Raw genomic sequence first — 20,519 nt, forward strand, 5'->3', positions numbered from 1 at the left:
ATACCAAATCTCCTCAAACTCCCTATGAAATACAGCCGCTGCCATGCTTTCTTTGTTGCTGCATTGACTTACTAAGTTCAGGATAGATTCTCAGAGGCATATTGGCACACAGGAACTTGAAGTTCCTCACACTTTTCACTTCTGATCCCTCTGTGAGGACTGGTGTGTATACCTTTGTTTTACCCTGTCTGAAGTTCACACTCAGTCCTTTGGTCTTACTGACGTTGAGTGCAACGGTGTTGCTATGACACCACTCAACCAGCTGATCCATCCCAACTACTGTTCTCCTTCTTATAACCATCTGAAGTTTTGCCAATATAGTTGTGTTGTCTGAAACTATATAGATGCCATTTGAGTTGTGCCTAACCACACTGCCACGGGTGCAGAGAGAGTAGAACAGTGGGCTAAGCACACCTCCCTGAAGTGCATCAGTGTTGATTGTCAGCGAATTGGAGATGTTATTCCCAATCCACCCAGATTGTGTCAACATAGCTTGCATCCAAATTACTCACCCTAAACTGTACATTTTTGGAATGTGAGAGAAAGCAATAGAACCCAGAGGAAGCCCATTCAGTCATGGGGATAATGTATGAACTCCTGACAGACAGTGTCGGGAATTAAACCTTAATCACTGGTGTTATAAACTGTTGTGTAACTGCAATGCTACAGTGCTGTCTCTGTATTATTGGGTATGTCTTATAGAAAGGTAAAGAGAGAGTGTTAGAGTAAGTCAAACATTAACAAGCTGTATATTGGTGCACCAGCACAGAGGCTGTGTACAAGGTGGTCCAGAGTCTCCTCTACTTCCTGAGGAGATTGAGGTCCCTTGGAGTATTCTGGCCTCTCCTTCACATGTCCTACCAATCTTTTGTCACCAGTACAATCTTCTATTCAGTGGTGTGCCAACAAGCTCTGTTATAGGAGTCAAACTGGACACACTGAATAATGTGATAGAACAAAGGACACTACGGAAAATCCTGGCAATTCTGAACAATGTTTCCCATCCTCTGCATGCCACCTTGGCTGAACAGAGGAGAACTTTTAGTAATAAACAAAGACAACTGCACTGCTCCAGAGAGCACTTAATGAGGTCATTCGTACCCTCACCCATTAGGCTCAAAAATAAGTCAATCTACAGCCAGGGAAGTGATGACCCTCTCCTGTTAGACTGTTAGTGGTAACATGTTTTTATTCTTTCTACTTCTCTTCTCATACTTACATCTGTGCACTTGTAATACTATTGTGACACTGTAAATTCCTTTGAGATCAATGAAGTATCTATCGTTCTATCCATCTAAAATGTCTATTATAATGGGAAAAGGGATGAGAAAAGAGATCAATGTGTCCATGAGGGTAGTGGATATGGCAGAATTGAGTACTTTGCAACTCAGAATGGATGGCATCTCAGTTTGCTCAAAGAAGGGACAGCGAAAACTGCTGAAATATGAATTAAATCTACCAGTCTCTCTTTGGGTCTTTGCCAAAGGACAGGAGAATTTCTCATAAAATAGAAATAAGGGCAAAGTTAATAATTACAGTTCGGCATTTAATGTTTGGAATAGTCAGATGCAATAAGCAATAATCCTGGAGCATCATGGATTAATGAAGAAAGGTAGCACAGATTTGTTAGCTAATAGAAGTGCAATTTTTCATAAAATAGCAGAAAGGGTAAATAAAGGCAATGTGGTTGATCTAAAATGAACCTTCTAAGAAAGTTATTAAAATGCCACATAAAGGTGTGAACAAAAAATCTTCACCACCCAGCTGGCTTCTCCTATCACCTTCCAGCTAGCCCCCTTCCCTCCCCACAACTTTTTTACTCTGGCATCTTCCCCCTTCCATTTCAGTGCTGAAGAAGCGTCTCGGCCCAAAACATTGACTATTTATTAATTTCCATAGATGCTGTTTGGCCTGCTAAGTTCCTCCAGCATTTTTTGTGTGTTGCTTTGGATTTCCAGCATCTGTAGACGATATCGTGTTTATAATTGAATAAAAGATGCAGTGGCAACATGTAAATCAGAGAATGGCTCAGGACGATGATGTTCTTCAAGAGCTGAGATCGTTAATTTTATATATTAACAGAATGGATTTAGATACATATGGTAATTTTCCAAAATGAATAGATGACACAAGTAGGGTGAGTATGGGGGAGAGTGATAGATTTTAGAGATATATATTTAGGCTGGCTAAAGATAGAATATGTGGCAAATGCAACTTATTTACAGAGAAGCAGGAAGGAATATAATCTCCTTGAAAGAACCAGTGGAGGCAATGCAATATAAACAGTAAAATCAAAAGGATTTAGACCTGTTTGTACATACTTTTGAAAATAGTTGAGAAAGCTCTTAACAGGCATTTCAAACTGGGGAGAGAATTGTGCAAAATTAAAGATGTAATTATGCAATCCATTAAACATTTCTTGTGACGTGATTGGAACTCTGCATCCAATAGTGGGTACTCTGTTGCAGGAAGAATGTAAAGAGTGAAAGAGTGCACAGATGATTAACTAGGATAGCCCCAGGAATGCGGTACTTCTGTTGTACGAATGCTTGCAGAAGCCAAGATTGTTCTTACAGCAGAGAAAATTCAAGCAGATTTAATAGAAGCATTCAATTTAGTGAGGCTTTCAGATAAAGTAAATGAATAGAAGTTGTTTTCATTAGTGAAAAAAATCAAAAAAACAGAACATAGAGTTAACCTGATTTGCAAAATAAATAAAATAGAAATAAGGTAATAGCTTCCATGCACTGGGTAGCTATGATTCAGAGTGCATTGTCTGAAAGGGTAACAGAAGTATATTCAATCGCAGCTTTCAAAAAAAAACTAAAGGAGGGAAAATGAGAACTACACAAAAAGAGTGGGAAATAGGATTATCGAGTTAATCTTTCAAAGAGCCACAGGGACTCGCTGAACTAAGTGGTTTCCTGCTCTGCGACAAATTTGCAATTCTGTAGCCTTGCAACAAGATGTAATATTTCTGACTTCTTTCCTTGTAGCTTGCTGTTATCAGGAGCTTGAAATCCAAAGCTGCCTCAGGTCATCCTCCAAATTCGCCTGCCATCTCCTTAATTGGAGATCATCAGCCTTTATGTTGCAGTCATTGTAAAAGCTCCTCTTATGAGGAAAGGGAGGAAAAAAAGGAAGACACACAGTGATTTGTAAAGGAATTCAGCTCCCAACCCTTTGTTCACATAAATGAGTATTACAAACAGGGATTTTGATCAATTTAACTGAGAATTTTCACATTAGAGCCCAATGCATTGGTTTCCTTCGGTTGCTCTGGCTTCCTTCCACAGTCCAGAGATGTACCAGTTAGTAGGTGAATTGATCATAATGAATTGTTCCTTGGGGTTAAATTGGTGGGTTGCTGCTGGTGCAGCTCAAAGGGCTGGAAGGGCCTGTTTGGCACTGTATGTCTAAATAAATAAATAACCAGTTGTTATGTCAGTACGTGCAAACTCCTTTACAAGATGTTACCATCGGAAATTCCTAATTGAAATGTGCACACACATTTTGGATGTTAGTATCTATTGGCACATTTTACTTAACAAACCAATCCAAAGGTAACATTTTGGGTCATTTTGATGTTTTAGGACTTGGATATCCATTCGAAACAGAGTTCATCTTTATGACTGGATCTGATTAATCCTTACAACCAGTCTTCTATATTTCCTTGCAGCATGGAATGAGACACTTTTAGCCATTGAACCAAAGCTACCTTGCAGAGTAAGCCTATTGCCCTATTAGTTTCCACTTTAAAATGCACCCCCCACATTTTTCATATTCCCATGTTTCTCTACTCTCCCTCTTCGGATTTCCTCACTCATCGAAGTTCAAAGAAAATTTATTACAAAGTACACATACGTCATCATATACAACCCTGAGATTTATTTTCTTGCAGCTATTCACAGTAATAAAATAAATACCATTAATGAAAGACCCACCCAGCAGTGCAGACAAGCAACCGATGTGCAAAAGCCAACTGCCAGTGCAATACAAAAATGAAAAAGTGATATTAAATAAAGAAAGAAACAAACAAACAAACAAGCAAACAGATGAACAATTAATATTGAGAACACAACATGACAAGCCCTTGAAACTGAGTCCTTGGTTTGTGAGAACAGTGCTGCAATGGGGCAAGTGAAGTTGAGTCAAGTTATCCTCTTTGGTTCAAGAGTCTGATGATTCAGGAGTAATAGCAGTCCTTGAACCTGGTGGTGTGGGTTCTGAGGATCTGATATTTCTTTCTGATGGCAGCAGCGAGAAGATGGCGGAGGGTCCTTGATGATGGATACTGTATCCCTGCAACAACATTCCATGTAGATGTACACAATGATGGTGAGGGATTTACCTGTGATGGGCTGGGCCATATTCACTACTTTCTGTAGGATTTTCCAAACAAGGGCATTAGTGTTTTCAGACCAAGCTGTGATGTAACTGGTCAACTTACTCTCCACCACACATCTATAAGAGGTTTGCAAAGTTTTACGAAGTAGATGTGCTACCATACTTTTATCATAATGATACTTATGCGCTGGACCGAGGACAGATTTTCTGAAATGATAACAAAGCTGCTAACCTTTTCAACCTTTGATCCTCCAATGAAGACTGGCTCATGGACCTTTAATTTTTCCTCCCGAAGTTAATCAGCACTTTGGTCTTGCAAATATTAAGGGGTTATTTTTTTGGCACCACTCAGCCAGAGATATTTTATCTCCCTCCTATATGGTGCTTTGTCACTAGCTTTGGTTCGGCCAACAACAATGGTGATGTCAGCAAACTTAAACATGGCACTGGAACTATGCGTAGCCTCACAGTCATAAGTATAAAGCGAGTAGAGCAGGGGACTAAACAAGCAGCCCTGTGGTACACCTATGCTGATGGAAACCCATGTAAAATTAGGGAAATTATGAAAATTCTACAAAGACAGATCTAGAGCAACACATACAAAATGCTGAAGGAACTCAGCAACACCTTGTATTCAATCTGGCTAGCCTCCAACCTGTTGGCATGAATATCAATATCTCAAAATTCCTATAATTGCACTCCCCCCCTTCTTCACCATTCCCTATTCCCTTTTCCCTGTCACACTTTGTCTCATTAGCTGTCCATCCCCTCCCTCTGGTCTCCTCTCCTTTCCTTTTTTCCATGGTCTTTTAACCTCTCGGATCAAATTCCACCTTCTCCAGCCCTTTCACCAATCAATTTCCCAGCTCTTACTTCACCTCCTGTCCCTCTCCCAGTTTCATCTATCACTTGCCACCTTGTACTACTACTTCTTCTCCCCCCACATTCTTATTCTGACTTCTCCCCTTCCATTCTAGTCCTGATGAAGGGCCTTAGCCCGAAACATTGATTGCTTTCTCTTTTTCCATAAACACTGCCTGGCCTGCTGAGTTCCCTCAGCATTTTGTGTGAGTTGCCATGTTTCTGTAGCTAAATTGGCTACATCACTGTGCAGTCTACAGGAATCCATGCCACACAACCTGCAATTTTAATGTGGAGACTGCCAATAATGCACTCTGGAGTAACAATCAACCCCCTGGAGGAAATGAGTGGGTTGAGCAGTGTCTGTGGAAGGAAAGAAATTATAATGTCCTGATGCGGGGTCTCGACCCAAGAAATAGACAATTTCATTCTTCTCACTGAATTCCACCAGCACATTGTTTGTTGCTATTTTACTGTCTTTAGGAAGACCTGGATAGCATTATTGTACATGCACTGAGTAGCCTTTGTGTATAGATCACAGTAACATTTGCACAAAGTTGAAGACAATGAAAGAATAAAATTCATGGTAAAATGCAGTTTTGTGACGCTGAGCCTGTCCTCTGGGTACTCTAGTTTCCTCCCATAGTTCAAAGATGTGCCAGTTGGTTGGTTCATTGGTCATTGTAAATGTTCCCATGATTAAATTGGGGGATTGTTGTGCGATGCAACTCGGCCTATTCTGTGCTGAATCTCAATAAATAAATAATTCCTAGGTCGCAATGCTGAATTTCCCTGCAACAGGCAATTGAATCAAATATTGATTGGCCTGCGGTGAAGTAACTGATTCTATTGCTTTTGTTAGTCCTATCCCACTCCTAGGCAACCACATAGCCATGATGTACTGCTGATCAGAAAGGATCTGGATCTCTGTGTGTCACCGGAAAATGAGAGATGACATGGTAGCTTTGGTAAAGTTACCAGTGGGAAGTCACTAGGATGAGTTTGAGTTTCAGCTGTTTAGATAGCTGAAGGGCTGAAGTTTATTTGCTTGAGAGCAAAGAAAATTTAGAAGCAGGATACTTAAAGGATTGAAAAATCTTGCTGAGAGCAAGGTTATTCCAGTTCAATAGATTTTAGAAAGCAGGAGGATAAACTTAAAATAAATGCAAGTGGTTGTCTGTGTGGTGAGTACTGATCATCTTCTTGCCTTCAAGAAAGAACAGAACCTGTTCTTGACTGGGATAGATTACTTCAGAAGGCAAGTAGCTTTAGAGACAGACAGTCCAGAAGAAAAGGTAAACATGATTGACTGATCACTAGCATCAACGTGTTTCTCCAGATTCCAGCTTCTTGTGTTTCCACAGTGCTGCAGCTGCACTGATAAACTTCGGAAATTGTTTTAAATCTCATAAATGATTATATATAAAAAGGTGAGAAAGCATTTGAAAAATAATGAAGATATGTAAACCATAGTCATTTGAAGTATATTAAGTTAATATTAGTTCAATTAATAACAAATTTCCATTCACTTATCCTGATGAAGAGATTCAGCCTGAAAGGTTGACAGTTTCTTCCTCTCCATAGATGCTGCCTGACCTGCAGATATCCTCCAGCATTTTGCGTGCGTTGCTCTGGATTTCCAGCATCTGCAGAATCTCCTGTGATTGCATACTGTATATTTTGATTCACTTGTCATTTTAGTAAAGAAAGAGATGCTTCAGCTCTGGGTGGTCCCAGAGGAAATAGCTATGATGTTATGAGACACTCCCATGCTCAGTGGAAGAGCAGGAAGTCATGTGCGAGTGCATCAGCCTTCAGCACATTCTCTATTTCCACATTACAGTGTGCAGGCTGAAGTGTAATAAAGTTCGTAACATCCTGACAGATGCACTGCAGCTAAACAGAACCAGCAGTGACTAAGGAACACAATTCACTCAATTTCTTGTTCCTCACAATTGACTTTTGATTGCCTAATTCCTTTGACTTCCTTCTTCTCTTTTATTTTGCCCTCCAGATATTACATGGCTGCCAGAAGACAATTTTTGGATGCAAGACAATTGTGATTCTTCATTATTCATGAGATGTGGGAATGGTCTGAAAGACAAAGAGATCTTTCTTTATCAGCTTTGTTATGCTCATATGTAGACTGTTCCCAGTGAACACTGTCATAGCAACTGTAACAGCAGCAATGGGGATTTCACCCAATGTCATTTTCAGTGATCCACTGTCATTTTTGTCTGGTATATCTTCAGGCATGCTTCACTGTCTAAAGAAACAGAACTATCACTGCTCACCTAAGTGTTGTTTGTGGAATCTGCCTTTGAGAAAATGGTGCTTGGGATGAAATATTTACCAGTGAATTTTACATTATCATAGTATCTATTGATCCACCACTTTCTGAAAAAACCTTTGTTCTCTGGTAGTTATTGGCTGCTAGAGTCAAAATTTATGATGGAGATGAAATCCTTGACCAAGCAAAATAAGCAGGGAATATTTATTTGTTTTTATTAGTGTTCTTATTTCTGCAAGCCAAGGTGAAAGGAAGAAAGATGAAAAATAGAAAGTATATTTAATCATGGGAGCACTAGGAGCACATCGAAGTTCAAAGTATATGCAGAGATTCATTTTCTTGCATGTATTTACAGGGAACAAATAAATACAAAATACTATGCAAAAAAAAAGTACATAAACAGACAAAGATGGACAACCAACCAATGTGCAAAAGAACACAAACTGTGCAAATCAGAATATTACTGAGAACACAAGTTGTAAAGAGTCATTGAAAGTGAGTCTGTAGGACATAGAATCCAAAATTCTGTGGATGTTGCTTTCTTGTGTCAATGTTCCTTGTAAATATATTCAATGATGGGGTGGGCTTTACCTGTAAAGTACTGGGTAATATCCACCACTTTGTGTAGATTTTTCCTTTTCTTGGCATTGGTGATTCCACACCTATTACTGAGAACACAAGTTGTAAAGAGTCATTGAAAGTGAGTCTGTAGGACATAGAATCCAAAATTCTGTGGATGTTGCTTTCTTGTGTCAATGTTCCTTGTAAATATATTCAATGATGGGGTGGGCTTTACCTGTAAAGTACTGGGTAATATCCACCACTTTGTGTAGATTTTTCCTTTTCTTGGCATTGGTGATTCCACACCAGGCCATGACAGAACCTATTAGAATACTCTGTGCTGTGCATCTATAGAAGTTTGCCAATGCTTTTGGTGACGTGGTGAATTTATGCAAACTAAGAAAGTAAAGGCACTGTCATGCCTTCTTTGCAGTGAAAATAATGTTTTATTCCCAGGGCAGATATTCTGAAACGTTACTGCCAAGGAATTTAAAGTTACTGACCATCTCCACCTTTATTTCTCTAATGAGGCAGCCATGGCTTGGAATGTGTCTCTGCCGCCAACTTACTCCAGTTGGCTTCAGGATTTGTTTTTGAGCCTCTCAGTTTCGATCTTCTGAGGATCCCAGGTACTCACATTTAATTGACTCTGCCTCCCATTGTTTCTCCGGTCGAGCTCTGAGGGTGACACTCTCCGCCATGAGGAGGTACTTGGTGTCCCTATCCCAGTCCCTTCCGCACCTCCGGGACACTTTCTTCGCCGTTTGTAATGGACCTGCCCATTATTTCATCCTCCATCGGATCCATGTGTGCAATCGCTGTTTCTATGACTTTGTCATGTTAGGCAAGGATCGCAAGATTCTCCATCTGCAGACCCCAGATCCTGCCGGCTCTGACGCTAGCAGGCATGAATTTCGGATCACGGCCCCCGCCGTCAATCTCGGCGACTCTACCAACCCAGGGCATATTCAAAACCCGGACTCCAGCACCATCAATGCAGGTTCCAACGATCATGGACAGCTTCAAAGCAATTGCGCTACCTCCAACTGCGACTCCAGCCCTGAATTCCAGGCCCGGTCTTCACATGCTGCTATTGTGACTCCTGTCCCCCCTTCCCCCACCACCACTCTGCAACCCTGTCTCCCTCAGATCCCACCATCAGCTCCTGGGCCCCCAGAGGGCCATCTTCCTCTCACCCCAACCCTCCCCTCTCCACTGACACTACCAGCCTCTCTCCCACCTCTGATTCCAGCACTCATCCATGCTGGGTCTTTACCATCCCCTCCGACCTTCAACTCTTTGAAGCAGAGTGTTCTGTCCTCATTAAGGGCCTTACCTTTGTCCCCGTTCGCCTACACCTCAGTGAGTTCTGCGTGCGCCATGATGCTGAACTCTTTTTCACGCGGCTCCGTCTTCGAGCCTACTTCTTCAGTAAGTACTACTACTCCCACCCCCACCGATGACCCCTTCTCCTGTCTTCAACCCTCCTCCTCTTCATGGACACCCTGCTCTGGATCTCTTTATTGCTAACTGCCGACGGGACATCAACCGTCTTGACTTCACCACACGCTGTTCCAATTCCGACCTCATTCCTTCCGAATGCTCTGCTCTCCACTCCCTTAGCACCAATCCTAACCTTACTATAAATCCCGCTGATAAGGATGGCGCTGTTGTAGTCTGGCATACTGACCTCTACCTTGACAAGGCACAGCAACAAATCACTGATACCTCCTCTTATTTACCCCTCGATCATGACCCCACTAAGGAGCACCAGGCTATTGTTTTCCCACACCATCACCTACCTTATCAGCTCTGGGGATCTCCCAACCACTGCCACCAACTTCATAGTTCCCACACACCGCACTTCCCGTTTCTACCTCCTACCCAAGATCCAAAAACCTGCCTGTCCAGTTGGACCCATTGTCTTAGCTTGCTCCTGCCCCACTGAACTCATTTCTGCATTCCTCAACACTGTTTTATCTCCCCCTTGTTCAATCCCTTCTCACTTATGTTCGTGATACATCTCACGCTCTGGATTTTTTCAATGATTTTAAGTTCCCTGTCCCCCACCACCTTATTTTCACCATGGATGTCCAGTCCCTATATACCTCCATTGTCATAAGGGTGGCAGATCCAAATGCAAGACAGACACTGAAGTACAGGGAACAGGACTAGGTTAATCAAGAAAGCAAGGGAAGTGGGGAAGAAAGGATGCTGGAAATGACACAGGCCCTGGATGAGACAAGGATACAGGGCCTGGGCTAGGACTTGACTAGGATAACGGAACCAGGACATGGAACTTGGATCTAGGAGCCTGGGTTTGGACTCCGAGCCAGAGGCTGGACAAGGACCCGAAACCTGGGTCTTAACTTGGGCTCAGACCCTCGAACCTGGCAAGGCTTGGGTTCTTCGAGGCTAGGGTACTTCAAAGGCTTGGATATGGACTCTGAGCCAGAGACTGGGCAAGGATCCAGAACCTGGGACTTGACTCAGGCTTGGACTTCAGAACTAGGCGAGGACAAAACGTGGCTACAGGACTGGACGTGAGACTCCTGGACAGGACAAGGGAAGCCCAGCACTGGGCTGGGCAAGGCATTCCTGGGCTGGGCGAGACACATGGACAAGACAAGAACACAAAGCCATGGTTTGGACAGGACAAGGTTCTTGGATCGTGGCTAGGACTGGATGAGATCCCAAAGTCTTGACTTGATCAAGGGCGAGACAGGAACACAGAGCCTTGGTCGAGGGAGAGACAGGAACATGGGACACAGAGCCAGGACCCCTTCTGGGAAACAGGACGTAGGGCCAGGACTCATACACAGAATGCAGAATACAACAAGATGTTTCCCAACACAAGGCAACGGCAGACAGCTGGACTTACCTAGCGAAGGCATGGACACAGACGGTTCCCAACACTAGGTAGCAGCAAACAGTCAGACTTACCTAATGAAGGCATGGATACAGATGGTTCCCAACACTAGGTAGCAGCAAACAGCTGGACCTTACCCAGAGAAGGCATGGACAAAGAGACAGTTCAAAACAACAATAGACAGTTCCTTATCTTGCTCCAGCAATGGAACTTGACAGCAGTGCAGGTGAGGGTTACAGGCAAGGCAAGGTGAGGCAACTCAAGGCTTCAGACACTGGTTGCAGGCCGAGGCTTCAGGAGAAAGGAGCAGAGAAGGAATATAGACAGGGGGTTTGGACAGGAACAATCCAACAGCCAGAAGCTGAAACCTGAAGCTATTTATGAAGCCAGCCCAAATGAGAATCAGCTGCCTCAACAGAAACTGGGGAAAAGAAGAAAACCTGGAATAAGGAACCAGACCGTGAACCGGAATGTGGATTTCACAGACTCGACGATGACATCCAGCCCCCACCAGGAAGATCTCAAAGCTCTCCGTTTCTTTTTGGATTCCAGACCTAACCAGATCCCCTCTACCACCACTCTCCTCCGTCTGGCGGAAACTCTTAATAATTTCTCCTTTGGTTCCCCCCACTTCCTCCAAACTAAAAATGTAGCCATGGGCACCCGTATGGGTCCCAGCTATGCCTGCATTTTTGTTGGCTTTGTGGAACAGTCCATGTTCCAAAACTATACTGATATCCGTCCCCCACTTTTCCCTCGTTACATCAACAACTGCATTGGCGCTGCTTCCTGCACGCATGCTGAGCTCGTTGACTTCATTAACTTTGCCTCCAACTTTCACTCTGCCCTCAAATTTACCTGGTCCATTTCCGACACCTCCCTCCCCTTTCTTGCTCTTTCTGTCTCTATCTCTGGAGACAGCTTATCTACTGATGTCTACTATAAGCCTACGGACTCTCACAGCTACCTAGACTATTCCTCTTCCCACCCTGTCTCTTGCAAAAATGCCATCCCCTTCTCACAATTTCTCCGTCTTCATCGCATCTGCTCGCAAGTTGCGGCTTTTCATTCCAGGACAAAGGAGAAGTCTTCCTTTTTTCAAGAAAGGGGCTTCCCTTCCTTCACCATCAACTCTGTTCTCAAATGCATCTCTCCCATTTCACGCACATCTGCTCTCACCCTATCCTCCTGCCACCCCACTAGGGGAAGGGTTCCTCTTGCCCTCACCTACCACCCCACCAGTCTCTGGGTCCAACATATAATTCTCCGTAACTTCCGCCACCTCCAAGGGGATCCCACCACCAAGCACATTTTTCCCTCCCCCCACCTTTCTGGTTTCTGCAGGGATCGCTTCCTATGCGACTCCATTGTCCATTCATACTCCCCATCCCTCCCTACTGATCTCCCTCCCAGCACTTATCCTTGTAAGTGGAACAAGTGCTACACATGCCCTTACACTTCTTCCTTCACCACCATTCAGGGCCCCAGACAGTCTTTCCAGATGAGGCGACACTTCACCTGTGAGTCGGCTGGTGTGATATACTGCGTCCGGTGCTCCCAGGGCAGCCTTCTATATATTGGTGAGACCCGACGCAGACTGGGAGATCGCTTCGCTGAACACCTATGCTTTGTCCACCAGCGAAAGCAGGATCTTCCAGTGGCCACTCATTTTAATTCCACGTCCCATTCCCATTCTGATATGTCTATTCATGGCCTCCTCTATTTTCAAGATGAAGCCACACTCAGGTTGAAGGAACAACACCTTATATTCCGTCTGAGTAGCCTCCAACCTGATGGCATGAACATTTATTTCTCTAACTTCCATTAATTCACCTCCTCCCCTTCTTACCCCATCACTTAATTACTTACTTATTTGTTTGTTTGTTTGTTTATTTATTTATTTATCCGTCCCTTTTTTCTTCTCTCTCATTTTTCTCTCTCTGGCCCTCTCATGATAACTCCTTGCCTTCCCTCCATCTTCCTCTGATGCTCCCCTCCCCCTTTCTTTCTCCTTAGACCTCTTGTCCCATGATCCTCTCCCTTCCCCAGCCTTGTATACCTTTTGCCAATCAACTTTCCAGCTCTTAGCTCCATCCCTCCCCTTCCTGTCTTCTCCTATCATTTTGGATCTCCCCTTCCCCTTCCTACTTTCAAATCTCTTACTATCTCTTATTTCAATTAGTCCTGACGAAGCGTCTTGGGCGAAAAGTCAACTGTACTTCTTCCTATAGATGCTGCCTGGCCTGCTGCATTCCACCAGCATTTTGTGTGTGTTGCTTGAATTTCCAGCATCTGCAGAATTCCTCATCTCTGACTCACGTATTTTCGGCTTCTTCCTCTTATAGTCAATAATCACTTCTGTGGTTATGTTGATGTTCAGTGAGCGAATGTTGTTGTGGTACCATTCAGATTTTCAATCTCCTTCCTATATACTGATTTATTACCAAATATGATTTGGCTAACAATGGTGTAATCAGCCAAATTACACTTAGTCGCCACATTATTAGGTATATATGTATACCAGCTTGTAAATGTAAATACCTAATCAGTCAATCAAGCAGCAGCAACTCAGTGAATAAAAGCATGCAGACATTGTCAAGAGGTTCAGTTGTTGATCAGACCAAACATCAGAATGGGGAAGAAATGTGACCTAAGTGACTTTGACCGTGGAATCATTGTTGGTGCCAGATGGGGTGGTTTGAGTATTTCAGGAATAGTTGATGTCCTGTCATTTTGACACACAATGGTCTCTAGAGTTTACAGAGAATGATGAGGAAAATAAACAAAAAAAATCCAGTGAGTGACAGTTCTGTGGGTGAAAATACCTTGTTAATGAGAGAGGTCAGAGAAAAATGGCTAGACTAGTTCCTGGGATGGCAGGACTTTCATATGATGAAAGACTGGATCGACTAGGCTCATACTCGCTGGAATTTAGAAGATTGAGGGGGGATCTTATTGAAATGTATAAAATTCTAAAGGGATTGGACAGGCTAGATGCAGGAAGATTGTTCCCGATGTTGGGGAAGTCTAGAATGAGGGGTCACAGTTTAAGGATAAAGGGGAAGCCTTTTAGGACCGAGATTAGGAAAAACTTCTTCACACAGAGAGTGGCGAACCTGTGGAATTCTCTGCCACAGGAAACAGTTGAACCAGTTCGTTGGCTATATTTAAGAAGGAGTTAGATATGGCCCTTGTGGCTAAAGGGATCAGGGGGTATGGAGAGAAGGCAGGTACAGGGTTCTGAGTTGGATGATGAGCCATGATCATACTGAATGGCGGTGCAGGCTCGAAGGGCTGAATGGCCTACTCCTGCACCTATTTTCTATGTTTCTATGTTTGTAAGCTGATAGGGAGATGGCAGTAACTCCAATAATCACACATTACAACAGTGGTGTAACTTGGTATATTAAGTAGAGATGGTACCTAATAAAGTGGCCACTGATATGGCACTGGAGCTACACTTAGCCTCACAATCAGAAATTACTAAAGCAGAGAGCTAATCACACAGCGCTGTGAAGCACCTGCGTTGATGGTGAGTGTAAAGGAGATGTTTTTGCCAATCTGAATTTAATGGGGTTTGTCAGTGAGGAAATCCAGAATCCAGGTGCACAGGGAGGTGCCAACATCTAGATCTTGGAGCTTAGTGTTGAGCTTTGAAGGAATGATAGTGTTGCCTGCTGAGCTGTTGTTAATGAAGAACATCCTGATCTCATGTTGTAAGTCATTCTTCTTTGGTTTTACGTAGAAAGTCAGCTCACGTATTTGTCATTTTCAATTCATATTAAATGATTTTGAAGCATTGTCTTGTTATAGTAGAAAAGTTTGAAAGCCTGGAGAACTCAAACTGTCAACTAGTTCTGAGTGAGTTACGTTCCATGACCCTTTGGGAAAGAAGGTACTTGTGAGCCTTAAAATGTAAATGTGATTATTGCTGCTTATTTAATCATTTGATCATATTCTTTGTTTTTTTTTATTTTTTATTTGAGATTATTTTGCACTTAGCATTTTACATTTGAAATGGACACAATCTATCATCTCAATGTTTGAAATAATAAAAGTGTGTTAGCACAAATAATAATCAGACATAGGATTCCAGGTCTGGAAGAGGACACAGATATACTACTGGCAAAGGAGGGTAAGGGAATCATTTGGAACGCTGCTGAAACTATCTGGAGGCTTAAAGAAGGCAGACATATTGCCTGACTAATGACCATCAGATGGGGGAATTTAAGAGAACAAGCCTGGATCCCAAGCAGCTAACCACAGTTCAGGAGATAAAATTAAGCTTGCTTTCAGTGCAAGGACACTGAAGTGTGTAACTTTATTTGAATAACAGCTCTGTTTATTGATAGAAATATGCAAGAGCTAACTGAAAAAATACACATATATTAAGCCATCCAAGTAGACAACAATAGTACTTTTGATTTGTAATCATTGATTCTATGGAGTTTTAAATATTTGCATAATCCTTATGATGAAAACACCACAGAGAGTTAAAGGATAATCTGTTTGTTTTAATGCTCAGTTTAGACAGAAATAACTAGATCAAGCAAATAGAATTTTTTTCCCCAAGATACTTAACAATTGTCAATTCAGTCTTTGTTAAATGTATCCTTTATTATATATTACTCATGATGATCTTCCCCAATGTCTTTATATTTTTGAAAATCCCGTTCCATTGCCTGAGGTGTAAAGTCTGATGTTTCCTTTATAACTCAATGTGTCCAGATTTTGATCTTATAGGCCTCAAAAGTTAGCCCTGCCCTCTCTGCTTCTATGAGATACTCAAACGGTCATTAAGTGCAGTGCATGCTGGATGCTCCATGTGGTTTCATACCATTTGTTATCGTCATGTGTTTGCAATCATGAACGATTCACACAAAGCAATCAAGCAGAATCATGCATTCCTTATGCAAGAAATGAGTTGTGGTAAACCATGTACATATGTTGTAACTCGGTTACCTGTCTGGACACACCCCTCTGCTGACTGCCCCTGTGGCTCCTCCCACAGAGTCCTGTATAAAGGTGTTCGCCTTGCCCCTCCCCCTCAGTCCGGGGGCAGACACTCACTGTGGAGGTCGTATTGTACAGCGGATAAAAGCCTTTCAGTATTTTACCAAACCTCAGTCTTTTGGAGTAATCGAAGGTGCTTCAATTTTATTCGCTGTACGTTTTAAAACATGGAACAGTCCCTGAGACCAGAAAAATTAGACCTCAATTGCAAACACCTGAGGCTGGAAATGCTTTTGAACTCTGGCTGGCCTGCTTCAAAGCGTATCTAGAGGAGATTAAAGCGACCGACCCCGTAGCGAAGCGCAGAGTTCTACTCTCCAGGGTCAGTCCACGGGTCTATTTGCTGATCAGAGACCAGCCGAGCTACGACGGCGCAATGAACGCACTCAAAAGACAATACCTGCGGCCGATAAACAGCGTCTATGCTCGGCACCGTTTAGCGACACAGCAACAACGGTCCGGGGAATCGAGTGCTGAGTTTGTCCGGGCCCTACAGACACTCGTGCGAGCCTGCAATTGCCAGGAGCTGATGGCGGCGCAGCATGCAGAACTCCTAGTGAGAGACGCCTTCGTCACGGGGACCAGGTCAGTGTACGTGCGCCAGCGGCTGCTGGAAAAAGCCGATCTTACCCTAAGTTCAGCGATGGAGCTGGCTGATACGTTGGAGGCCGCTCTGCATAACTCCGAGGCTCTCCAGGCACGCGATCCCCCGATGGCCTCGTGGATGCCGCAGACCCTGCAACCTGCCGGTGAATCGACCTCGGCTGCCACCAGTCATGAGTCCGCGAAGTGCTACTCCTGCGGACTGGAGAAGCACCCCCGGAAACGCTGCCCGGCCCGACAAGGTACCTGCCCCAGCTGCGGAAAGAAGGGCCACTTCGCCAAGGTCTGTAAGTCAAAACCGCGAGCGGGATCGAGCAGCGCCGTATGCGAGACGTGGGGGTCGCCATCTTGCCTGCCGCCATCTTCCCTGCACGCCACCACCACGTGCGAGACATGGGGGCAGCCATCTTGGTTGGCGCCACCTCCCACCGCCTACGACCAACGGGTGCTCACGGGGCACCCCACCAAGACAGCAACCTCACCCTGGCTTCCGTGACCCTCGACCAAAGCGCTCCCCACCAGCTCGCAAGGTCAATGATGGACATCCTGGTGGAGGGCACAGGACAAGCTGCCTGTTTGACACAGGCAGCACGGAGAGTTTTATCCACCCAGCCACGGTACAGCGAATAAAATTGAAGCACCTTCAATTACTCCAAAAGAGTAATTGTGTCGCTAAACGGTGCCGAGCATAGACGCTGTTTACAATTCTCTAATTGTAATCTGAGTTATTAAAAGTTACATATTATAGAATCTAAAAGCAAGTTCATGGGAATTTAAGGGATACTCCTGCTCCAATTTCTTGTGTTAAGGTATAATTTTCATTCCTTGAAGAGGTATATTCAGAGGGACAGAGGGAGAAAAAGGAGAGTGAGAGAAAGAATGTGTGCATAAAAATAAGTAACAGATGGGGTACGAGGGGGAGGTGGGGCCTTAGCGGAAGTTAGAGAAGTCGATGTTCATGCCCCTTCTCTCTCTTTTTCTCCCTCTGTCCCTCTGAATATTCCTCTTGCCCATCCTCTAGGTCCCCCCCTCCCCGTCTTTCTTCCCGGCCCTCCTGTCCCATGATCCTCTCGTATCCCCTTTTGCCTATCACCAGTTCAGCTCTTGGCTCCATCCCCCCCCCCCCCCCTGTCTTCTCCTATCATTTTGGATCTCCCCCTCCCCCTCCAACTTTCAAATCCCTTACTCACTCTTCCTTCAGTTAGTCCTGACGAAGGGTCTCGGCCTGAAACGTCGACTGCACCTCTTCCTACAGATGCTGCCTGGCCTGTTGCGTTCACCAGCAACTTTGATGTGTGTTGCTTGAATTTCCAGCATCTGCAGAATTCCAGTTGTTTTCCTTTTATTACTTATTCCCTTGCCTTCTTTTCACTTGACAAATGCATTACCTCCTTTATCTCAAGTTATGAATTCTATTTGTGACTGCCTAAGCACTCAATTATTTTTTCCTATACTATAAAACTTTCCTCCGTGCTTTCAACTGAACTGCCAATATTTAATTCGCTGGACAAATATTCAATTGTAGCCCTTACTTTATGTCAATGCTATTTATATAATCAAGTAGCCTAATACTGTGTTCTGCAGACCCCTCCACATAAATCACCTCAGTCACTAAAATTCCTATTGACTACTATCTGGTTCTGATACCTGAGTCAAATTTTAACCCCATTTGTCACACATTCTGAGATTTTTTTTGGATTTTATATGTCAGATCATGTGGACCTGTTCAAATACCTAGCTTAAGCCCATATAAACAGCAACAAACCCCAACCCTTTTTAACATTCCTTCGAACCATTTACCAAATTCATTTAATCTCTTAAGAAATGTTAAGAGCAGAACTGTGAATTAAATATCTATTATCTGCTAGGATTTAACTTGTAAAATAATATACTCTATTGGTATCTGTTAATATTCCATTTTCATATGTGTATGAAACTTAGTAAGTCATTTTACGTTTAATTCTCATACTGACATTAAATACAATTGACCATTGGTTCAATGATTTATTTTTCATACATGGTTTGCAATATTACTTTAGTATTCATTTTTATTTTACTCTTAAATATAGGTTTAAGTTAATTCTGCTAAGTTTCTAACATTATGGTTAGGAGTTCATATTTAATGAAAAGATAGTTTAAAAATGTTAACTATTGATACTATACTTACATGAATTTAAAAAATCTTTCTTTTCCTCACTAGTGTTAGAGTGAGTTTTTTTGGGTAGATGATTTGTTTACACTTAAATGGCTTTGGCCACCAGACTTCTATTTGACAAAGTACTGTGAATTGAGTCCACAACAACGCGCTTCCTAAAAAGGTGTGAATACCAGATGCTTCTGGCGCCGTAGTTTGACCTGATGCTGTAGTTTCGAAGACAGTATTATCTATACATTATAAATATTAATTGTCTTCTATGTTAGGATGGGAAATGCTAAATAAGTATATTGTAGACTTAACTTGCATACCTAAAGGCTGTGGATACAAACCCAGAGATGTTGGCGTCGGAAAGAAAGGATGGTGTGATATTTTGTATGTAGCTTCAATAGGAAGCATTGTCTATAACTTTTTAAGTAGTGATTGCCTTTGTGTTTAGCATATAAATATCGAGCCCACATTGGGCTAGCAGACCTTTCTGCTGAAAGTGTCTCGGTACGTAAATACCTGCTGTACCTTGCTGTGTTGAATAAAGAAGCTGCTTTGTATCTACCAGTGACTCTGTCTCTCCGGTGATTTCATCCACGCTACAACAATTAGTTACATGCTAACCTTGAAACGACAATTTAACTTTCTCTCCGCTCTCTGTTGTGCTCATGAGATTGTCGTCCGCGGAGCATAACTTGTAAAAGACAGAAAAGTAAATGACATTAATGGTGCCAACCTTGATGAAAAATAACTTCTGGTGTATCGTTCCACCAAAAGTGAGTGTCAGAGTATTTTCATATCATCACAAAGATATGTAAGTTACAGGCTGATAGAATGTTTGAACCACTAGCCACACTGATCTCAACCTTGCAAAATGGCAAATGACACTTTTGACAAACTCAGAAAAACAAAAATACTTGAGGTCAGGAATAAATTAATTGATGAAGCACCACCATGACATGAGTCATAAAAACAATTTGTACATTTCAGTCATGACACAGTTCAGGGAACATTTCCTAATAGACTTCAGAAAAAAAACATTTGATGGCATTACTTTAAGTTGCAGTAAATAATTTACACATGATCACACCTTATTTTTTACAGTGACTTACTTTTAAGCAAATAGAGAAAAAGAAATAGCCAATGTTATATTAATATCAGTGCAACCTAGTAGGTGAAATAATATTTTATTAAAGGTCTTGCTTTTATTGACATTAAAGTGCCATTACAAAGAAGACATGGCAGCACCTCTATTTTTTAGAGTTTTATGAAGATTTGGCAGGTCATCGAAAACGCTGACAAACTTCAAAAACTGCGCAGTGAAGATTATACTGACGGATTGCATTACTGTATGATGATGCAACTGGCATGGAACCAGCACGCTTTTACAGAAAAGCTACAGAAAAATAGTGGATACAGCACACCCTGTCACAGGTAAAGCCCTCCGCACAACTGGGCACATCTAAAACGAGCGCTGTTGCAGGAAGTTAGCATACACCCTCAACCACCATCAGCCAATCACGCTTGCTTCTCACTTCTGTGGTGGTACAGGAGCATCAGGCCGTAGATCAACAGGCTCAGAATTAGTTATTATCACTCAACCACCAGGGTCTTGAACAAGAGTGGATAACTTCACTTGTCCCAACACTGAACAGATTCCACAACCTATGGACTCACTTTCAAGAACCTTAGGACTCGACAATTCATGTTCTTGATATTCATTTGTTACTTATTATATTTTTTGTTTTTCTTTTGTATTTGCACAATCTGTTGTCTTTTGCACATTTGTGTTTACAATCTCTGTTGTGTGCAGTGCTTCATATATTCTTTTT

Source organism: Mobula birostris, chromosome 5, assembly GCF_030028105.1.
Source record: "Mobula birostris isolate sMobBir1 chromosome 5, sMobBir1.hap1, whole genome shotgun sequence".
NCBI classification, from domain to species: Eukaryota; Metazoa; Chordata; class Chondrichthyes; order Myliobatiformes; family Myliobatidae; genus Mobula; species Mobula birostris.